The following is a 23,809-nucleotide window of genomic DNA, read 5'->3' as shown; positions in this document are numbered from 1 at the left end:
TGATGGTTCGATGCACTGATACGGTTCTTCGTTAGGGTAATCACGGTACTCCTCGGGGGCAGATCCTGCCGCAAAGAACACCGATATACAACCATCACCAAACAATGTGCAACAATATGATGCATGCATGAAACATAGCAATATGAGTGTGTTGGGCTAATGCAACTAAGACCAGAAGGGTTTGAACCAATTTGAATCAAAGATTCAAATTTCAAACTCAAACATGGCCCTTTAAAGTGTTTTTCCTTGTTCTGCATTAAACATCAAGTTAACTTGTTTAGTCATGCATGAAAATAGTACAGATGGATAGATTGGATTTTTCTGATCATTTTTCATATATAATTTGTCTGATTTGGAGTTACAGAATAAAAGTTATGAATTTTTGAAGTTTAAATTATATTCTGGAATTTCCTATATTAGAATAATTCCAGAAAATCAATTATTGCGTCAGCCTGACGTCAGTGTGACGTCAGCAGGTCAACGGAACACGTCCGGGTCAAACCTGACAGTGGGTCCCGCATGTCAGGGTGATTAAATTAATTAAAGTTTAATTAAAACTAAACCTGTTTAATTAACAGGGCTGGGCCCCACCTGTCATTGACTCAGGGGAGTCAACCAGGGCCCACCCGTGGTCAAACCCGGGTCGGCTGCACCGGCGTTTAGCCGCCGGCGAGCCCGACGCGGCGGCGGAAGTGGTTTTGGCCGTTTCGGCCACCAAATGGGTCGCGGAGACCACCGGAGTGGAGCTGAGGACGAGCCGCAGCTCTTGGTGGAGTCCGTTGGGGTCGGGGTGGCCGGAGTTGGCGCCGGCGACGACTTTGGCGGCCACCGGAGTTCGGGTGAAAGCGAACTCGGCCTAGGGTGTGCGGGGAGGTGCGGGAAGTGCACGGTTGGGCCCAACGCAGCGTGGTGAGTGCGTTGGACACCGCGGGTTGGCCGGAGGATGGCCGGGAGCACGTCGGCGACGAGATCCGCGGCGGTGCGTGCGTGTGATCTTCGTGCGGTGGCTACACGGCTCGGGAATGAGAGAGGGAGGGTCGGAGGGGTAGCTAGGCTCACAGCGCTCCCGTAGAGGCCACCGGCGGGGTCGGGGACGAGCTGAGGCGGCGACGGCGTTGAAGGGGATCTCCGGCGACGGCGAGCTCGGGCGAGGTCGGTGCGGTGGTCTCGGGCCGCACGAGCACACGGGGCTCGGCTAGCTCGATGAAGTGGACGGCGGCGGAGCTCCTGGACACGGCGGCACGGCGTGGGGTTGACGGAGGGCGTGGCTACGGCGAGGGGGTGGCGGCGATGGCGTCGGCCATGGCGTGGGAGAGCGAGGGAGAGGAGCTGGAGAGGAGAGGGGGTGTCTGGGAGGTTCGGGGGAGAGAGGGAGGCCGATTCACGGCGTTAGCCGGGCGAGGGAGGCGGCGAGGCGGCGAGCAGGTGCGTGGCACCCATGCGGTGCTCGCCGTCGAGCACCTGCCTGCCTGCCTGGCCGGCAAGCAGCTCGCTGGCGCGGTGCTGGGCTGGGCCGGCAGGTGGGCCGGGTGCTGGGCGCCAGGTAAGCTTTTTCCATTTTTTTCTGTTTTCTGTTTTTTTAATACTTCTGCAACTTTGTTGAATTAAATAAAATACTTAGGCAACTCCTAAAATCACCAAACTACTCCTGGTCCATAGTTGGATTATTTCCAACATGAAACATTTTAGTTTGGAGTTATTTGAGCATTTAAATATTTTATATAATTTTAAATGCCCAAATTCAAATATTTATGATTTAATTCAAAAACCCTAGGATGGCCTAGGAAAATGTGCACCACTTTTGGCAGAGGTTCTGAACCAAGACAAAGATGATGGGCATTTTAGAAGGGCATTTCAGGTTCATTGAAAAAGTTTTTTAGTAAACCCTAATTGGATTCAGAGGGGACTGGGGGTTCTGTCATCCCCATTTCAAGTTTCTGATGAAGAATAGACATGATGCAACACTCTAATGCATGAACTAGCTAGGGTGTGACATTGATGTGGCAAACAAACTGTATACCTTTAGTGGTGCTGCTTAAATGAGTACAATGTGATTAAGCCTTTTAAAATTGTACTCTATTGGACAATGTTATTTGTTCATCTTTTATGAAGTGTTTACCATTATTGCTCATACTAATAAAATTATGAAATCTTGATCCTAAAAAAGGCATAACTAAATTCTTTTCTACAATTGTGATATTTTATCGAACACAAAAATTGTATTGTTTACTAGCCATAATGAGAACATCCAGGAAATCATAAAAAAAGTTAACCATTTCAAATTTGAGCACAATAATTAAAGATGGTGCCCTCGCATATGCAAGGAACACTTTGCAAGTGACATCTAAAAGAAAACTTGGTAATAATCTATTACCTTTGAGAAAAATTCATTTTTTTGTCTTCCTAAATTCTATATTCCTAAAAAGTTAATTCCCACTAAAAGCAAAATATTCTTAAAAAGTTAATCCCCACTCCAAGCAATTCTCTCAACATGCAGCCCTCCACCTCACAAAGTGTTCAATGTCAGCATTCACTATTTGTTAGCCATGCATCACATCCACTACCTTTAAGTCTTACAACATGCACTCACTACCTCACCAAGACATGCATGTTTGCCACATCACAATTAGTCATCTGCTTATCGAAGTCATGCATCTTAGAAAAACTCATGTCATTAGCATGCCATCTTATTGATGTGGTACGGAATACTAACTCAAACTGACAGTATATATTGATCGTTATGGTGTGGATTTTTTTTTTGCATGGCGTTATGGTGTGGATTAAAGAGTGAAAATATGAATTGAAGAATGCAATGCGTGCATACAAGTATTGGCTGGTGCGTCATCTATCTGTAAATACTAAGGGCATCGAGGTGTCTTGGAGCTGCAAGCCATCCAACGATTTACCCATCGATGTGCGGACGCGTCCGCTTGTCTGAAGTCTCGCCAATTGGACGTTAAGCATGGGAAGGCTGGCGGGCTTACGAACCGCCGCCACGTACCCGTTCGACGCCTCGGTCCCATCAAAATATTCTCTCAAGCATGCGCCATCTCTGACGCAACTGCACCTCCACTCTCCACGCTGCATTCATGCCGGCCTAGAGGGACGCGACCGGTCACTAGAGCCAGAATTGAATGGGAGTGCTGGCCGAGTGCGTCGCCCCTGTCACATCCCTATCTCCGTGCCTGTTCAATGCCGGAGAGGCGTGACCGGATGGGGCGACGAGACGACAATCTACCGCATTGAAGCCGGCTGCTCATCTATCTGTGTGTCGACATTAAGCAGATGTGATAGCCGAGAAACCCACTCTGGTACCCGCACTGAAACAACTTGATGTTTGTTTTGGTCAACGCCCTTTATTTATATGTGGCCGCGCACAACATGATCCGCACCATACCACGTCCATTTTCGTTCCTCCTCTGGGCACCACCTTTGCCATGGCAAGCTCTAAAGCGAAGTGGGAGACCCTCTCGACGGAGAAGAAGCACGAGTTGGCCAGCCTTGAGGCCGACTAGCGGCACCGTCATGCGTGACGAATAGAGGCCGACTTGCCGGAGGTGAGAGACCACCACGTGATGACGAGCCGGCACCCCCGCCCGTATAGGTCCATCGCGAAACCACAATTCAACATCGTCATGACGGAGGAGCAGCCGACACCATGAGTTTTGATGTTTTGGCTGGCGCCAGAGGAGCAAGGCTACAACCTCTCGAACCTCCGACATCACCAGCTGGCTGAGGGCCAAAATCTACGGCGACTTCGCAAGCGAGGAGGCCACGACGACCATGGCCTCGGAGGACCCGAACTTCGTCGAACATCAGGGAGCGCTCTACGAAACCACGTGCAGCGATCGTGCTGGCTGCACCGCGGTCACGGTGGAGGCGGACACGGCGGCTTAGTCGATCGCGAACTGGAACGGTTACATCGGCAGCTCCGCGTCACCCCAGGTTCCCATCAGGCCACAACGACCACGAGTCCGGCCCGTCCACATCCATCTAGGACCTCACATCGACCGGTGACATCCAAGCAACGGAATTCGACAAGGAAGAGTAGGACATGGGAGACAAAGGCGTCCGTATCCCATGTGGGGATGCCTGTGTCCCGTTTCTTACTCTTCATGACCGGTGAGCCACAGCTTCACTTCGCAGAGCTCAGGCCCGACAAAGATGCCGGACATGGGGAAGACGACACATGGAACAAGGACGTCTCCACGGCTGGCGAAGATTTAGACTAGATTAACATTTTATGTTAAAAAATGCCATGTACACTTTTTAAAATGAAATATGCAAAAAATGTCATGAATTTAGTCCGGTTTAAATGATCATCCGGTTTGTTCAAATACCGTTTAAAACGTATCCGGACGTTTGATGGATAGGGTTGAATGGCCGGCTTCTGTATCACTATCCATGGACAGATACTATGTCTGTTTTAGGAGATATCCTTGAAGATACCCTAGTGCATTTTTTCTTGAAAAACTCTAGAATGCTATGAGACTTTTTGGAGATACGTTTACGGAAATGATAAAAATAAAAATACCGAATATTAATCTAACAATCTGACTTGAGATGTTTTTATCAGAAAAAATAATTTAATTTATTTTGAAAATTACTTAAACCGTTAAATTCTTAACTTAGCAATGACGCTGAACCACGTTGGAAAGAAATGCATTGGAAGACAGACAACGTTCGTTTAAGAAAAGACAAACTTCACACAATATATGTATAAGCAGCAGAAAAGTGTGGTTTCCATCAGCTAAGCACACGTAATCTAGGGCATCAGATGATAAGCTAGACTGACGTGTAACGTGCCAGTATTCGGCGCCTTTTAAGTACGAGAGTGCGTGCTCGGCCGAGTAGACGCATGCAGTCGCGCGAGAACAGAAACGGCAAAGCGATGAAAGCAGTAAAATCAGCAATGCAAGATGTACTAGTGTACTTGATCCCTTTACGTACACGCCATGGCATATATCTTTTGTCGTGTTAATCAGCGTTCCGTTCCAAGCGAGGACGCGCGAGAAAGCAGTCGCCTGGCCAGCAACGTGTATACGAGTATAAGCTAGGAGAAATACAACCAAAACAAAAGTGAAAACTAACAATGCAAGCTATAAGGCGTGGTTCTTTACGTGCAAGCCATCATATATATTTTTTATCAGTGTACATAACCACTCTCCGTTCCTGGTTAGGCGGCGTGGTTCCAGTGAAGCTGAAACGTACGTACGCAACGCACGGCATGATGCCGGCAGGGTGAGCTGCGCAAGACCCGCTATTAAACCCCATCGTCTTGCACACATCCGGCATCCACCTCAAAGGGCATCCACCTCCGTTCGACTGTGGTAGAGGCCATGGCAGCCGCAGCGGCGGGTGAGAACATCAAGTTAACTGGAGTGAGAAAGAAGGGGGAGGGAAGTTCGCCGCAACGATCAAGCACCCCGTGACGAAGACGTTGTTGTGGCTGGGGACGTACTCCTCCCCCGAGGTCGCCGCGTGCGCCTACGACCTCGCGGCTAGGGAGCTAAAGCGCACAAAGGCAAAGCTCAACTTCCCCTACCCTCCGCCGGCCAGACTGGTTAAGGAGGTGATCGCTGCACCGAGGCACCGCAGCCATGGTCACGATACACCGCTCTTTGAGGTCGTTACGTTGCCACCGGATCCCACAACACCGCCTCCACCGCCGCCCAAGCTGGTAGTTTACTTCCCCTTCCCCTTTGAAGCGCCCGCCGGCTACACCCCACCGGTGCCTGCATACTCGTTCCTGCACATGCCGCTTCCGGCACGAGCACGTCTCGGCCTGCAGCTGGCGGACGTACCTGCTCCACAGCCACAGCAGCCGATCCGACGGATGCAGATCGTGGCGCAGGCGGAAAGCTGCTTAAGCTCCTCAAGGGAACCCCTAAGGGCTCCGTCTCGCCACCTGGTGTTCAAAAAACCCAAGTTCTTCGTCGTTCCCGTCACTCCTAGTGCTCCAACAGAAGGGACTGATGACAATTTCACCAAACCGTGGTACTTCTCTGATTCTCCTCCTGTTTAGCCTCGGCCGTGCGCAATATGCACCGAGATCCCATAGTCGTATGCCATCATAATCCAGAGGCAATCTGAATCTATCTATCATATAAGTTACATATCTATTTTCATTGTTGTTCTCATGTGTCGCTGCCATGTAATGGGTTTACTGTGGTGTTGTTTATCATCATGTTGTTTCCTTTTACCAATCATGTAATCTGTTTACTCTTGTCTTGTGTTTTGTTTTGGTGTGGGTGCACTCTTGTCTTATGTTACCATAATGTATTTTGAATACAAATCATATAATCAATTTACTCCATTAGTTAATCAATATGTTGTTTGGTCTTTGGTGTGGTGTTTGAGATAATTGATTTGAGGTGAAGAGAGAAAATATTTCTCAAACACCGATGTTGTTACAATTTTTAATGCAAAGCGAAGACGTATGAAATATGCAAATTCCAAATTCCAAATTCAGGAAACCGTACTCAAGGATCGAACGACCGTGAAAATCATAAAAGTCCATACTCTCATGTCATACAAGGGCGAGGTTGTTGTAGTATATCATGAACAAAGTTTGTTGTAACCTTTATAACTAAACTATAAATGGCCACTAATATTCAAATCCCCGACGGCTTCACTTGTTGATGTCACGAAGGCGGCATGAACATTAATCTTTATCCAGATTTCTTGGGGGATCATGGCCCTCATTTCGGTACATCGACCAGTCTTAACAGTATTAGATGTATCCAAATGTCTAGAAAACTACAACAACTCATGTGTGGTGATATCTAAAGTAGTGGAAGGTCTTCAGTATATTAATTTTATTCAATAAGAATAATCTTTAAAAATGTGCAGTAGCAATCATTGTACGACCATATTTGAAGTACAAAGTTATTAGTTGTCTTACATGAGATATTTTTATAATAATATTTGTGGCATTCTGTTGTAGTACTTATCTCTTGGATTTGCAGTATAGCATATCCTTATTTTCTTCCATGTACATGATCTTGTTGCATCATGAAATTACTAGTGATTTTAGGTATTTTCTGATTGGGTTATTCCTGGGATTAGGATTGCAAACGTAGTTGATCTAGTACGACCCATATCTAGATGTATTACACTTGCCTTGTGTAAGGTTAGTCTAAGATAAGTTTAGAGGACAACCGATGATGTTCTTGAAAGGTTCAGGCCCACTAGCTATGGAGAATCAATAAGATGATTTTTCTCTTATTCTGTATAGTTCTTTTTTCCAGTTGAACCTCTGGTTCAATCCACTTCTGTATATTTTTTTTGAAAATCAATAAAAATACGCAGCAGAGTCCTTATGTTTCTCTCAAAAAAAAAAGCAACAAGATGATTGAATTTCGCACCAGGTTACCAGATAACATAGCTACTAGGTCAAAATCGTTGCTAACCTTCCCCCAAAAAAAGCTTTGCTAACTTTACACTCAATAATAAAATTGCATCTTTCTTGTATCTCATGCTTTCTTTGTCATAAATCACATATGCCACTTTTGGCCTCTTTTGGGAATAGATTTGGTTGTTGCCACCCAAACCAATTGCGTAGAACCCTAAAAGTCAATTGCAGAAAGCTTCACACGTGTGCATATCGTTTAGATAGAAACCCTAGAACTGAAAACTCATTGTTATGTGAAAAGCTTAGCAGACATTAAAAACGTGTGCATTGGTGAGCATTCTATCCACATCTGGTTTGTCGCTTGTTCTTTATATCAGTACCAGCCTTGCATCTAACTAATTTATGACACGTGTAATTTTTTGAATGGTTCTGTTTTTATTCACACACACACACACACACACACACACACACACACACACACACACACATGCGCGCGCGTCTGCGGATTTATATTTTGATGGTTAAATACATTGTATTATACTATTGCCATCAAATGCTCATACTGAAGCATAGTCTACTCTATTTTGGTTCTTCAAATTTAGCTGGATAACGTATTAATAACTTAAGTATTTATTGCATGGAGAAATCAAATTACTCAAATACTGAGGTGTTACAATTTGTAACGTAAACGAAGACGGATGAAATATTGCAAATTAAATTTCAGGAAAGACAAAAAAGTCCTAACTTATCTACCATATTGCGCAGACTCGCAAGCAACTAAGTAAATGTTTTTTGGGGGAAACAGCAGGACTCTGCTGCGTATTATTAGTATTATTTTTTGTAAAAACAACAACTAAGTAAATGTCTCTTAATTTTGTCCTACACCACTAAGCAGGAAGTTGCATTGTACACAACTTTAGCATAATTGATCCACCAACTCGATAATAGTATACACTACTACAAAATGAGCTAGCAGTGGTGGTTGACAAGTACTCCCTCCGTCTCAAAATAAGTGTCTTGAGCTTAGTACAAATTTATACTAGAGATAGTACAAAGTTGAGACACTTATTTTGAGACGGAGGAAGTATATGTTTGCCACCGAAACATTTAGCCCATGACTAACACGGTAAGAATTTACTAGTGAAGGATGGCATTTTTCGCCCGCCATTGCAGATCCAATACCTGTTGTCAGCCCTCTTTTGTACCCACCAATGTTGGCTGGCCGAAATAGCGGTGGCATGTACCTATTGGTGCCCGCCAATAACGTGACCCCACCTAAAGCCTTTCCTAGTAGTTATAGCTTTTTAATCTGTTAGGAGCATTCACCACTATAATTGACTTAGAGCCAAGGATCAAGCACCTCAAAATCATCAAAATCCATGCTCTCATACTTACAGATAGGTTCTTTTAGTATACATGAACAAGGTTCAACCTTTAGATGTGAACTAAAATGACCACTAACTAGCAATCAACGATGGCTTCACTAGTTTCAGTTTGTAAGGCGGTATGGAAGTTGATCTATATACATATTTCTCGGGGTGGTCGCATCCTTGAATTCTGGTACATCGGTTACTCTTAACATCACCAGAAATATGAAAATGATTGAAAAAACTTATAGTATCTCCTATAAGGTAATATCTACAGTACTGTACGGTCTTGAAGATACTAATTTTATTCAACAAGAACAATGAGAAACATTGTAGAGTAGCAGCCGTTTTATGACCATGTTTAAAGTGGAAATTTATCATAACAAACACTCCACCGATTATATCGAATTGATCCGATCATGTCAGGTAGCTCACGGGACACATGGTATTGAAGATCCAAAAGAGAGAGAATCATCCAGCAACTACCATGGACCCTATGGTCCTAATGGAACTACTCACACAAACTGATGGAGGCAGCCACGTTGAGGAAGAAGCCTCTGGCAGAACACCCGAACGGGCCTCTGGATTAGATCTTCGCTAAAAAGGAACTTGTGGAGGCGGAAAAATTCTTCTAAAAATAAGATGTTTTGATATTTATAGGATTTAGTGGCCCCCCTGTGGCTCCTCTCATTCCTTCCCGAAGCTTGATGGGTCCTTTGTTGCCCAAAAAAAATCATGTTAAATTGGCACTGTTTTTTGAGATTCCAAGATATTGATAAAACATGCAGAAAACGGGAACTAATAGGTTAGTCCATAAAATTAATAGAAACTGCTATAAAATATATATATCTATATATATATATATATATATATATATATATATGATAATATAATAGCACAAAATAATAATAAAATCTTGATACGTTGAAGCTGGTCCAACCCAACCGTCCAAGCAGCAGGCATAAGCAACACATTAGCTGGTGCAAACAGCGCATCGCACGCCCCAAATGTAGCGACCAAACTAGCCCGGTGGAGGTGAAGACGACGAAATGTGCATGCAGTTATCCTCTTGCTTTTGGGCGCGACACATGCCACCGCACATCATGGCCCCGACAGAGGCTGTGGTCCACCCATCATGGACCATCGAGTCAGGACACCTAGACAGACGTGGAGGGCTTGGGCGTCACACGAGCTGGAACATGCGAGCACCCTGCACGTCTCAGCTGTAGCGACTAAACCATCAACAAAGGGCGAAGAGGCCGACAAGAGGGTCCGGCAAGACCATCCCACGTGGTATTGGGAAACGTTGCATGCAATTTCAAAAAAAATCCTACGCTTACGCAAGATCTATCTAGAAGATGCATAGCAACAAAAGGGTGAGAATGTGTTCACGTATTCTCGTAGACCGAAAGCGAAAGCGTTTGACAACGCGAATGATGTAGTCGAACTTTTTCTCGTTCTGACCGATCAAACACCGAACGTACAACACCTCCGAGTTCTGCGCACGTTCACTCGATGACGTCCCTCGAACTCTTGATCCAACAAAGTGTCGAGGGGAGTTTCGTCAGCACGACGGCGTGCTGACAGTGATGGTGAAGTGATCCGTGCAGGGTTGCGCCTAAGCACTACGACAATATGACCGGAGGCGTAAACTGTAGAGGGGGACGCCGCACACGGCTAGGAATTAATGTTGTGTGTTCTAGCGGTGCCCCCCCCCCCCACATATGTATAGGTGGGAGAGGGAGAGGGGCTGCAAGGGGCGCCCAAGTAGGAGTCTCCAAGTCGTCCTCCCCCCTTGCATATCCATCGGAGGGGGAAGGAAAGAGAGGGGGGAGGGGAACGAAAGGGGAGGACGAATCCTCCACTTTCCTTCTCCTCCTATTCGGCCTATAGGGGGGCACCCCAGCCCTTTTCAGGGCTCGTATGTCCCTCTCTTGGCCCATTAGGCCCATATAGCTTGCCGGGGGTTGCCCGGAACCTCTTCCGTTGACCCGATATGTACCCGGTACTCCCGGAACACTTCCGGTGTCCAAATATTATCGTCCTATATATGAATATTTACCTCTCGACCATTTCGAGACTCCTCATCATGTCCGTGATCTCATCTGGCACTCGAAACAACATTCGGTCACGAAATCACATAACTCATATAATACAAAATCATCATTGAACGTTAGGCGTGCGGACTCTACGGGTTCGAGAACTATGTAGACATGACCGAGACACCTCTCCGGTCAATAACCAATAGTGGATCCTGGATGCTCATATTGGTTCCCACATATTCTACAAAGATCTTTATCGGCCGTACCGTAATGACAACATACGTTATTCCCTTTGTCATCGATATGTTACTTGCCCGAGATTCGATCGTCGGTATCTTCATACCTAGTTCAATCTCGTTACCGACAAGTCTCTTTACTCGTTCCGTAATGCATCATCCCGCAACTAACTCATTAGTCACATGGCTTGCAAGGCTTATCATGATGTGCATTACCGAGAGGGCCCAGAGATACCTCTTTGATACTCGGAGTGACAAATCCTAATCTTGATCTATGCCAACCCAACAAACACCTTCGGAGATACCTGTAGAACATCTTTATAATCACCCAGTTATGTTTTTTTTGATAGCACACAAGGTATTCGTCCGGTATCCGGGAGTTGCATAATCTCATAGTCGAAGGAATATGTATTTGACATGAAGAAAGCAAAAGCAATAAAACTTAACGATCATTATGCTAAGCTAACGAATGGATCTTCTCCATCACATCATTCTCCTAGTGGTGTGATCCCGTTCATCAAATGACAACACATGTCTATGACTTGGAAACTTAACCATCTTTGATTAACGAGCTAGTCTAGTAGAAGATTACTAGGGACACTTTGTTTTGTCTATGTATCCACACATGTATCAAGTTTCCGGTTAATACAATTCTAGCATGAATAATAAACATTTATCATGGTATAAGGAAATATAAATAACAACTTTATTATTGCCTTTAGGGCATATTTCCTTCAGTCTCCCACTTGCACTAGAGTCAATAATCTAGATTACATTGTAATGATACTAACACCCATGGATTCTTGGTGCTGATCATGTTTTGCTCGTGGAAAAGGCTTAGTCAACATGTCTGTCACATTCAGATCCGTATGTATTTTCCAAACCTCTATGTCTCCCTCCTTGACTTGATCACAGATGGAGTTGAAGCATCTCTTGATGTGTTTGGTTCTTTTGTGAAATCTGGATTCCTTCGCCAAGGCAATTGCTCCAGTATTGTCACAAAAGATTTTAATTGGACCCGATGCACTAGGTATTACACCTAGATCGGACATGAACTCCTTCATCCAGACTCCTTCATTCACTGCTTCCGAAGCAGCTATGTACTCCGCTTCACACGTAGATCCCGCCACGACGCTTTGCTTGGTACTGCACCAACTGACAGCTCCACCATTCAATATAAATATGTATCTGGTTTGTGACATAGAGTCATCTGGATCAGTGTCAAAGCTAGCATCGACGTAACCATTTACGACGAGCTCTTTGTCACCTCCAAAAACGAGAAACATATCCTTAGTCCTTTTCAGCTACTTCAGTATGTTCTTGACCGCTGTCCAGTGATCCACTCTTGGATTACTTTGGTACCTCCCTGCTAGACTTATAGCATGGCACACATCAGGTCTGATAGACAGCATAGCATACACGATAGATCCTATGGCTGAGGCATAGGGAATGACTTTCATTTTCTCTCTATCTTCTGAAGTGGTCGGGCATTGAGTCTGAATCAACTTCACACCTTGTAACACAGGCAAGAACCCTTTCTTTGACTGATCCATTTTGAACTTCTTCAAAAATTTATCAAGGTATGTGCTTTGTGAAAGTCTAATTAAGCGTCTTGATCTATCTCTATAGATCTTGATGCCTAATATATAAGCAGATTCACCGAGGTCTTTCATTAAAAAACTCTTATTCAAGTATCCTTTAATGCTATCCAGAAATTCTATATCATTTCCAATCAACAATATGTCATCCACATATAATATTAGAAATGCTACAGAGCTCCCACTCACTTTCTTGTAAATACAGTCTTCTACGAAAGTCTGTATAAAACCATATGCTTTGATCACACTATCAAAGCATATATTCCAACTCCGAGATGCTTGCAGCAGTCCATAAATGGATCGCTGGAGCTTGCACACTTTGTTAACACCTTCTGGATCGACAAAACCTTCTGGTTGCATCATATACAACTCTTCTTTGAGAAATCCATTAAGGAATGCAGTTTTGACGTCCATTTGCCAGATTTAATAATCATAAAATGTGGCAATTGCTAACATGATTCGGAGAGACTTAAGATCGTACGGGTGTGAAAGTCTCATTGTAGTCAACCCCTTGAAGTTGTGAAAAACCTTTCGCAACAAGTCGAGCTTTATAGACAGTGACATTACCATCAACGTCAGTCTTCTTCTTGAAGATCCATTTATTCTCTATGGCTTGCTGACCATCGGGCAAGTCAACCAAAGTCCATACTTTGTTCTCATACATGGATCCTATCTCAGATTTCATGGCCTCAAGCCATTTTGCGGAATCTGGGCTCATCATCGCTTCCTCGTAGTTTGTAGGTCCATCATGGTCTATTAGCATGACTTCCAGAACAGGATTACCGTACCACTCAGGTGCGGAACATGCTCTGGTTGACCTACGAGGTTCGGTAGTAACTTGAAGTTTCATGATCATTATCATTAGCTTCCTCTCTAGTTGGTGTAGGCATCACCGAAACTGATTTCTGTGATGAGCTACTTTCCAATTCGAGAGAAGGTACAATTACCTCATCAAGTTCTACTTTCCTCTCACTCACTTATTTCGAGAGAAACTCCTTCTCTAGAAAGGATCCATTCTTAGCAATTAAAATCTTGCCTTCAGATCTGTGATAGAAGGTGTACCCAATAGTTTCTTTTGGGTATCTGATGAAGACACACTTCTACCATTTGGGTTTGAGCTTATCAGGCTGAAGCTTTTTCACATAAGTATCGCAACCCCAAACTTTAAGAAACGAGAGCTTAGGTTTCTTGCCAAACCACAGTTCATACGTTGTCGTCTCAACCGATCTAGATGGGACCTATTTAAAGTGAATGCAGCTATCTCTAATGCATAACCCTAAAATGATAGTGGTAAATTGGTAAGAGACATCATACATTGCACCATATCTAATAAAGTACGGTTACGACGTTCGGACACACCATTACGCTGTGGTGTTCCAGGTAGTGTGAGTTGTGATACTATTCCACATTGTTTTAAATGAAGGCCAAACTCGTAACTCAAATATTCGCCTCCACGATAAGATCGTAGAAACTTTATTTTCTTGTTACGATGATTCTCCACTTCACTCTGAAATTCTTTGAACTTTTCAAATATTTTAGACTTGTGTTTCATTAAGTAGATATACCCATATCTGCTCAAATCATCTGTGAAGGTCAAAAAATAACGATACCCGCTGCGAGCCTGAACACTCATCGGATCGCATACATCGGTATGTATTATTTCCAGTAAGTCAGTGGCTCGCTCCATTGTTCCGGAGAATGGAGTTTTTGTCATGTTGCCCATGAGGCATGGTTCACAAGCATCAAATGATTCATAATGAAGTTATTCCAAAAGTCCATCCACATGGAGTCCCTTCATGCGCTTTACACCAATATGACCTAAACGGCAGTGCCACAAATATGTTGCACTATCATTATCAACTTTGCATCTTTGAACATCAATATTATGAATATGTGTATCACCACAATTGAGATTCAACAAAAATAGACCACTCTTGAAGGGTGCATAACCATAAAAGATATTACTCATATAAATAGGACAACCATTATTCTCCGATTTAAATGAATAACCATCTCACATCAAACAAGATCCAGATATAATGTTCATGCTCAACGCTGGCACTAAATAACAATTATTCAGGTCTAAAACTAATCCCAAAGGTAGATGTAGAGGTAGCATGCCGACGGCGATCACATCGACCTTGGAACCATTCCCGACGCGCACGTCACCTTGTCCTTAGCCAATCTTCGTTTAATCTGTAGCCCCTGTTTCGAGTTGCAAATATGAGCAACAGAACCAGTATCAAATACCAAGGCGGCACTACGAGCATTGGTAAGGTACACATCAATAACATGTATATCAAATATACCTTTGTTCACTTTGCCATCCTTCTTATCCGCCAAATGCTTGGAGCAGTTCTACTTCCAATGACGAGTCCCTTTGCAGTAGAAGCACTCAGTTTCAGGCTTGGTTCCAGACTTGGGCTTCTTCCTGGGAGTGACAACTTGCTTGCCATTCTTCTTGAAGTTCCCCTTCTTTCCCTTGCCTTTTTTTCTTGAAACTAGTGGTCTTGTTAACCATCAACACTTGATTATCTTTCTTGATTTCTACCTCCGCAGCTTTGAGCATAGTGAAGAGCACGGAAATTCTCTTATCCATCCCTTGCATATTATAGTTCATCACGAAGCCTTTGTAGCTTGGTGGCAGTGATTGAAGAACTCTGTCAATAACACTATCATCCAGAAGATTAACTCCCAGCTGAGTCAAGTGATTATGATACCCAGACATTCTGAGTATGTGTTCACTGGCAGAACTATTCTCCTCCATCTTGCAGCTATAGAACTTGTTGGAGACTTCATATCTCTCAACTCGAGCATTTGTTTGAAATATTAACTTCAATTCCTAGAACATCTCATATGGTCCATGACGTTCAAATCATCTTTGAAGTCTTGATTCTAAGCCGTAGAGCATGGCACACTGAACTATAGAGTAGTCATCAGACCGAGTCTGCCAGACGTTCAAAGCGTCTAATTAGCGGGAGGGGGCTTGTCACCTAGCGTTGCATCAAGGACATAATTCTTTTGTGCAGCAATGAGGATAATCCTCAAGTTACGGATCCAGTCTGTGTAGTTGCTACCATCATCTTTCAACTTAGCTTTCTCTAGGAACGCATTAAAATTCAAGGGTACGGTAGCATGGGCCATTGATCTACAACATAGATATGCAAAAACTATCAGGACTAAGTTCATGATAAATTAAGTTCAATTAATCATATTACTTAAGAACTCCCACTTAAGTCATCAAAATGATACGCGATCCAAATCAACTAAACCATGTCCGATCATCATGTGAGATGGAGTGGTCATCAACGGTGAACATCTCTATGTTGATCATATCTACTATATGATTCATGTTCGACCTTTTGGTCTCCAGTGTTTCGAGGCCATGTCTGTACATGCTAGGCTCGTTAAGTTTAACCCGAGAATTCCGCATGTGCAAAACTTTCTTGCACCCATTGTATATGAATGTAGAGCTTATCACACCCGATCATCACGTGGTGTCTCGGCATGGTGAATTGTCGCAATGGTGCATACTCAGGGAGAACACTTATACCTTGAAATTTTAGTGAGGGATCATCTTATAATGCTACCGCTGTACTAAGCAAAATAAGATGCATAAAAGATAAACATCACATGCAATCAAAATATGTGGCATAATATGGCCATCATCATCTTGCACCTTTGATCTCCATCTCCAAAGCACCGTCATGATCTCCATCATCATCGGCTTGACACCTTGATCTCCTTTGTAGGGTCCTGGTCGTCTCGCCAACTATTGCTTCTACAACTATCGCTAACGCATAGTGATAAAGTAAAGCAATTACATGGCATTTGAATTTCATACAATAAAGCGACAACCATAAGGCTCCTGCCAGTTGCCGATAACTTTTACAAAACATGATCATCTCATACAATAACGTATATCACTTCATGTGTTGACCATATCACATCACAACATGCCCTACAAAAACAAGTTAGACGTCATCTACTGTGTTGTTGCAAGTTTTATGTGGCTGCTATGGGATTCTAGTAAGAACCGTTCTTACCTACGCATCAAAACCACAATGGTGATTTATCAAGTTTTTTTGTTTTAACCTTCAACAAGGACCGACCGCAGTCAAATCCGATTCAACTAAAGTTGGAGAAACAGACACCCGCCAGCCACCTTTATGCAAAACTAGTTGCATCTCTGTTGGTGGAACCGGTCTCATGAACGTGGTCATGTAAGGTTGGTCCGCGCCGCTTCATCCAACAATACCGCCAAAAGCAAAGTAAGACATTGGTGGCAAGCAGTATGACAATCACCTCCCACAACTCTTTGTGTTCTACTCATGCATATCATCTACGCATAGATCTGGCTCGGATACCACTGTTGGGAAATGTAGCATGCAATTTCAAAAAAAAAAATTCCTACGCTCACGCAAGATGTATCAAGGAGATGCATAGCAATGAGAGGGGGAGAGTGTGTCCATGTACCCTCATAGACCGAAAGCGAAAGCGTTTGACAACGGGGTTGATGTAGTCGAACTTCTTCTCGTTACGACCGATCAAGCACCGAACGTACGACACCTCCGAGTTCTGCACATGTTCAGCTCCATAACGTCCCTCGAACTCTTGATCCAGCAAAGTGTCGAGGGAGAGTTTCGCCAGAACGACGGCGTGGTGACGGTGATGGTGAAGTGATCCGCGCAGGGCATCGCCTAAGCACAACGACAAAATATGACCGGAGGCATAAACTATGGAGGGGGTGCCGCACACGGCTAGGAATCAATGTTCTGTGTTCTAGCGGTGCCCCCTCCCACTTATATATGGGTGGGAGAGGGAGAGGGGTTGCAAGGAGTGCCCTAAGTAGGAGTAATCCTACTTGGGCGCCTCCTCCAAGTCGGCCTCCCCCCCTCCATATCCATCGGAGGGGGAAGGTAAGAGAGGGGGAGGGGAAGCAAAGGGGGAGGCCGAATCCTCCCCTTTCCTTCTCCCTTCCCTTCCTTTCCTTATCCTACCGGCCTATAGGGCATGCACCAGCCTCTTTTGGGGCTGGTCTGGGCCCATTAGGCCCATCTAGCTTGCCGGGGGTTGCCGGGGACCCCTTCCGGTGACCTGATACGTACCCGGTACCCTTGGAACACTTCCGGTGTCCAAATACTATCGTCCTATATATGAATCTTTACTTATCGACCATTTCGAGACTCCTCGTCGTGTCCGTGATCTCATCTGGGACTCCGAACAACACTCAGTCACCAAATCACATAACTCATATAATACAAAATCATCATCAAACGTTAAGCGCGCGGATCCTACGGGTTCGAGAACTGTGTAGACATGACCGAGACGCCTCTCCGGTCAATAACCAATAGCCGAACTTGGATGCTGAAATTAGTTCCTACATATTCTACAAAGATCTTTATAGGTCGTACCGTAATGACAACATAAATTATTCCCTTTGTCATCGGTATGTTACTTGTCCGAGATTCAATCGTCGGTATCTTCATAGCTAGTTCAATCTCGTTACCGGCAAGTCTATTTACCCGTTCCGTAATGCATCATCCCGCAACTAACTCATTAGTCACATTGCTTGTAAGGCTTATTATGATGTGCATTACCGAGAGGTCCCAGAGATACCTCTCCGATACTCGGTGTGGCAAATCCTAATCTCGATCTATGGCAGCCCAACAAACACCTTCGGAGATACCTGTAGAGCATCTTTATAATCACCCAGTTACATTGTGACTTTGATAGCACACAAGGTATTCCTCCAGTATCCGGGGGTTGCATAATTCATAGTCTAAGGAATATGTATTTGACATGAAGAAAGCAATAGCAATAAAACTTAACGATCATTATGCTAAGCTAATGGATGGGTCTTGTCCATCACATCATTCTACTAATGATGTGATCTCGTTCAGTAAATGACAACACATGTCTGTGGCTTGGAAACTTAACCATCTTTGGTTAACGAGCTAGTCTAGTAGAGGCTTACTAGGGACACTTTGTTTTGTCTATGTATCCACACATGTATCGAGTTCCCGGTTAATACAATTCTAGCATGAATAATAAACATTTATGATGATATAAGGAAATATAAATAACAACTTTATTATTGCCTCTAGGGCATATTTCCTTCACGTGGGCGCTGGTGCGACATGAGACGCCGCATGACAGTGGCCCTGGGCATGCGCTCATGCTCCACTTGCCTTGGATCGTCTAGGTGGGGCGCCCGTGTCCAAGCCGTTTGTGCCAAAGTCTACTGGATGACGGTCTATGTCCACCCATCATGTAGACGTGTTGACTATAGCGATCACGTGCCCTTGGTCCACCCGTCACAGACATGCGATCACTATAGTGATTGCTACCTCTTTTAGCACTGCGTTGGTTTTCCCCGAAGAGGAAGGGATGATGCAGCAAAGTAGCGTAAGTATTTTCCTCAGTTTTTGAGAACCAGGGTATCAATCCAGTAGGAGGCTACGCGCGAGTCCCTCGCACCTACACAAAACAAATAAATCCTCGCAACCAACGTAAATAGGGGTTGTCAATCCCTATAGGGCCACTTACGAGAGTGAGATCTGATAGATATGATAAAATAATATTTTTAGTATATTTTATGATAAAGATGCAAAGTAAAATAAAGGCAAAGTAAATAACTAAGTAGTAGGAGATTGATATGATAAAGATAGACCCGAGGGCCATAGGTTTCACTAGTGGCTTCTCTCGAGAGCATAACTATTCTACGGTGGGTGAACAAATTACTGTTGAGCAATTGACAGAATTGAGCATAGTTATGAGAATATCTAGGTATGATCATGTATATAGGCATCACGTCCGATACAAGTAGACCGACTCCTGCCTGCATCTACTACTATTACTCCACTCATCGACCGCTATCCAGCATGCATCTAGAGTATTAAGTTAAAAACAGAGTAACGTCTTAAGCAAGATGACATGATGTAGAGGGATAGACTCATGCAATATGAAGAAAACCCCATCTTGTTATCCTCGATGGCAACAACACAATACGTGCCTTGCTGCCCTTACTGTCACCGGGAAAGGACACCGCAAGATTCAACCCAAAGCTAAGCACTTCTCCCATTGCAAGAAAGATCAATCTAGTAGGCCAAACCAAACTGATAATTCGAAGAGACTTCCAAAGATAACCAATCATACATAAAAGAATTAAGAGAAGATTCAAATATTATTCATAGATAGACTTGATCATAAACCCACAATTCATCGGTCTCAACAAACACACCGCAAAAAGAAGATTACATCAAACAGATCTCCACAAGAGAGGGGGAAAACATTGTATTGAGATCCAAAAAGAGAGAAGAAGCCATCTAGCTACTAATTATGGACCCGTAGGTCTGAGGTAAACTACTCACACTTCATCGGAGGGGCTATGGTGTTGATGAAGAAGCCCTCTGTGATCGATGCCCCCTCCGCGGAGCTGCGGAACAGGACCCAAGATGGGATCTCTTGGATATAGAAAGTTACAGCGATGGAATTAGGGTTTTGGCTCCTTTTCTGATCGTTTGGGGGTACGTGGGTATATATATGCGGAAGAAGTACGTCGGTGGAGCAACTGGGGGACCACGAGGGTGGAGTGCGCGCCTTGGGGGGTAGGCGCATCCCCCTACCTCGTGGCCTCCTGTTACGTGTCTTGACGTAGGGTCCAAGTCTCCTGAGTTGTTCCCGAAGGTTTCATTCCGTTTGGACTCCGTTTGATCTTCCTTTTCTTCAAAACCCTAAAACAGGCAAAAAACAACAATTCTGGGCTGGGCCTCTGGTTAATAGGTTAGTCCCAAAAATAATATAAAAGTGGATAATAAAGCCCAATAATGTCCAAATCAGTAGATAATATAGCATGGAGCAATCAAAAATTATAGATACGTTGGAGACGTATCAGTGATCACGTGCCCTTGGTCCACCCGTCATCGACCTTCCAGCTGGCTCGCCCGGGTGCGAGCCGAGCGGTCAGATTGAACAGCTCGCCTTATCCCTGAGAGCCTTCCTTCGCAATCTACCCAGCAAAGGATGACTGGGAAGCTTTCTTCGCTCAACTGTAGAGATCATGCGCCCTGGTTCCACATGTCATGGACACACGCTGACTATAGCGATCACGCGCCCTTGGGCCACTCGTCATCGAGCTTCCAGCTGGGTCACCCGGTTCCGAGCTGTCCGGGCAGATCGGATGGCCCGGTGCTGCCACGCGAGGCTCTCGCCGCAAGCCAACTGGCAATGGATGGACACGAGCCTCTCTTCACCCTCGAAAAACCCAGGAAGGCGTGCACTCTAGCATTCCTTATAGGATTAATGGGTTAATTGTTTTGAAAGGATTGACTGGAAAGTTTGTGATTTGAACAATTTATAACGATCATTTTTGGACCATTCTCCATTTATAGTCCATAACATTTTTGTAGGCTCATCGCAGTTTTTTATGTTTGATGTATACAATGGAATAATGCTTCAATTCTCCATCATTATTTACGGGAATATTATGGAAGATGTTCTTTTTCCTCCTTAACTTGACGAAGTAGTAAGAAAATATTATTTAAACCCATATTAGTTGTTATATTTTATTTTATTTTCGATATAAATGAATATGTATTGTCTATGAAGTGTTCTCGTTCTTTTTGAGAAGTACTATTGTATGTTATGGATTCTTGATGTGGCGAACAAACTGTATACCTTTAGTGGTGGTGCTTAATGAGTACAATGTGATTAACCCTTTTAAAATTGTGCTCTATTGGGAAATGTTATTTGTACATCTTTTAGGAAGTGTTTACCATTATGGCTCATACAAATAAAATTATGAAATATTGATCCTAGAAAGGCATGATATTTTTTAACACAAAAATTGTATTGTTTATTATAGCCATAATGAGAACATCTAGGAAATCATAAAAAAGTTAACAATTTCAAAGTTTGAGCAAAATAATTAAAGATGGTGCCCTCGCATATGCGAGGAACACTTTGTAAGTGTCATCTAAAAGAAAACATGGTAATAATCTATTACCTTTGAGAAAAATTCAATTTTTTTTGTCTTCCTAAATCCTTTATTCCTAAAAAGTTCATTCCCACTAAAAGCAAAATATTTTTAAAATGTTAATCCCCACTACAAGCAATTCTCTCAACACGCAGCCCTCCACCTCACAAAGTGTTGAATGTCAGCATTCACTATTTTTTAGCCATGCCTCACATCCACTACCTTTAAGTCTTACAACATGCACTCACCAACCTCACCAAGACATGCATGTTTGCCACATCACAATTAGTCATGTACTTATCGAAGTCATGGATCTTAGAAAAACTCATGTCATTAGCATGCCATCTTATTGATGTGGTACGAAATATTAACTCAAACTGATAGTATACATTGATCATTATGGTGAGGATTAAAGAGTGAAAATATGAATTGAAGAATGCAATACATGCATACAAGTATTGGCCGGTGTGTCGTCTATCACTAAATACTAAGGGCATCGAGGAGTCTTGGCGCTGCAAGCCATCCAATGATGTACACCTATCAATGTGCAGATGCGTCGGCTTGTCCGAAATCCTACGAACTAGACGCAAAGCAAGGGGATGTTGGCAGGCTTACGAACCACCACCACGTACCCGTTCGTCATCCTGGTCCAATCAAAATATTCTCTCGAGCACGTGCCATCTCGGGCACATCATTAGTACCGGTTCGTGGGCAACCTTTAGTACCGGTTCATGCCATGAACCGGTACTAATGAGGTTGTGTCATGCTGTGGTCAGGCTGGGGCCCCCACGAAGACGTTTAGTACCGGTTCATGGCATGAACCGGTACTAGAGTTTCTTAGTAAGCTGATTTTTAGTCCCACCTTGCTAAGAGAGAGGCAGTATGAGCGGTTTATAAGCCGTGAGTGCATATACGATGAAGGAGAGGCGCAATGCTCACCTGCACGTTGCTTAGCTTCAAGCCTTTTAGAGTAGCATACATTGCATGGAGCTATCTGTAGTCCAGTTTACACTATTCCGAAAGGCTTGAAGCTAATTAACCATCATTGCACCTCTTTTTTATTTTTAATAACTTATTTGAACTCCTGACTTCTTGTGTTCAGTATGTAGCATTCAAAGCGACGTCATCAATTTCTAACATGTTCTGACATCATTTGATGTTCTTCAGTCATTTTTTACCGATTTGTTTAGAGAGCTAAATGACCGTGAAATTGAAAATCACTACAAAATAAACTCTGAAAATGTTGAAATTTGGCATGGTATCATCATTTCACCCGCATAGTATGTGCAAAAGAGTAGAGAGGGTCACGGCAAAAACGGGACGCAGTTCGTGTACAAACTGGACAATCTCTTTCGGAGTATCAGGGTTTCAGACGAGAACTCGTCTGTTACACGGGCACTTCAATGTTTTTTAAACTTATTTGAACTCCGGAATTCTTTTGCGTTCAGTATGCAGCATTCAAAGCGACGTCATCAATTTCCAACATGTTCTGACATCATTTGCTGTTTTCAGTCATTTATCGATATGTTTAGAGAGCTAAATGACCGTGAAATTGAAAAATAACTATAAAATGAACTCTGAAAATGTTGAAACTTGGCATGGTATCATCATTTCACCTGCATAGCATGTCCAAAAGAGTAGAGAGGGTCACGGCAAAAAACTGGACGCACTTCGTGTACAAACTGGACAATCTCTTTTGGAGTATCAGGGTTTCGAACGAGAACAAATCTGTTACATGGGCACTTCAATGTTTTTTAAAATTATTTGAAATCCCGACTTCTTTTGCGTTCAGTATGCAGCATTCAAACCGATGTCATCAATTTCCAACACGTTCTGACATCATTTGCTGTTTTTCAGTCATTTACCAATTTTTTAGAGAGCTAAATGATCGTGAAATTCAAAATCACTACAAAATGAATCTCTAAAAATGTTGAAATTTGGCATGGTATCATCATTTCACCCGCATAGCATGTGCAAAAGAGTAGAGAGGGTCACCGAAAAAACTGGACACACTTCGTGTACAAACTGGACAATCTCTTTCGGAGTATCATGGTTTCGGACGAGAACGCATCTGTTGCACGGGCACTTCAATGTTTTTAAAACTTATTTGAACTCCGGACTTCTTTTGCGTTCATTATGCAGTATTCAAAGTGACGTCATCAATTTCCAACACGCTCTCACATCATTTGCTGTTTTTCAGTCATTTACCGAATTGTTTAGAGAGCTAAATGACCG

The 23,809-nt window shown here is 43.6% G+C and overlaps 1 pseudogene; it reads left to right on the top strand.

Moving 5' to 3' along the window:
* The first annotated feature begins 5,339 nt into the window (after positions 1-5,339).
* Positions 5,340-6,256, top strand: LOC123154784 (uncharacterized; annotated as a pseudogene).
* The last annotated feature ends 17,553 nt before the right edge of the window (positions 6,257-23,809 follow it).

Source organism: Triticum aestivum, chromosome 7A, assembly GCF_018294505.1.
Source record: "Triticum aestivum cultivar Chinese Spring chromosome 7A, IWGSC CS RefSeq v2.1, whole genome shotgun sequence".
Lineage (NCBI taxonomy): Eukaryota > Viridiplantae > Streptophyta > Magnoliopsida > Poales > Poaceae > Triticum > Triticum aestivum.
The sequence above is the reverse complement of the archived record's forward strand: the minus strand, read 5'-3'. Positions and strand labels throughout refer to the sequence as shown.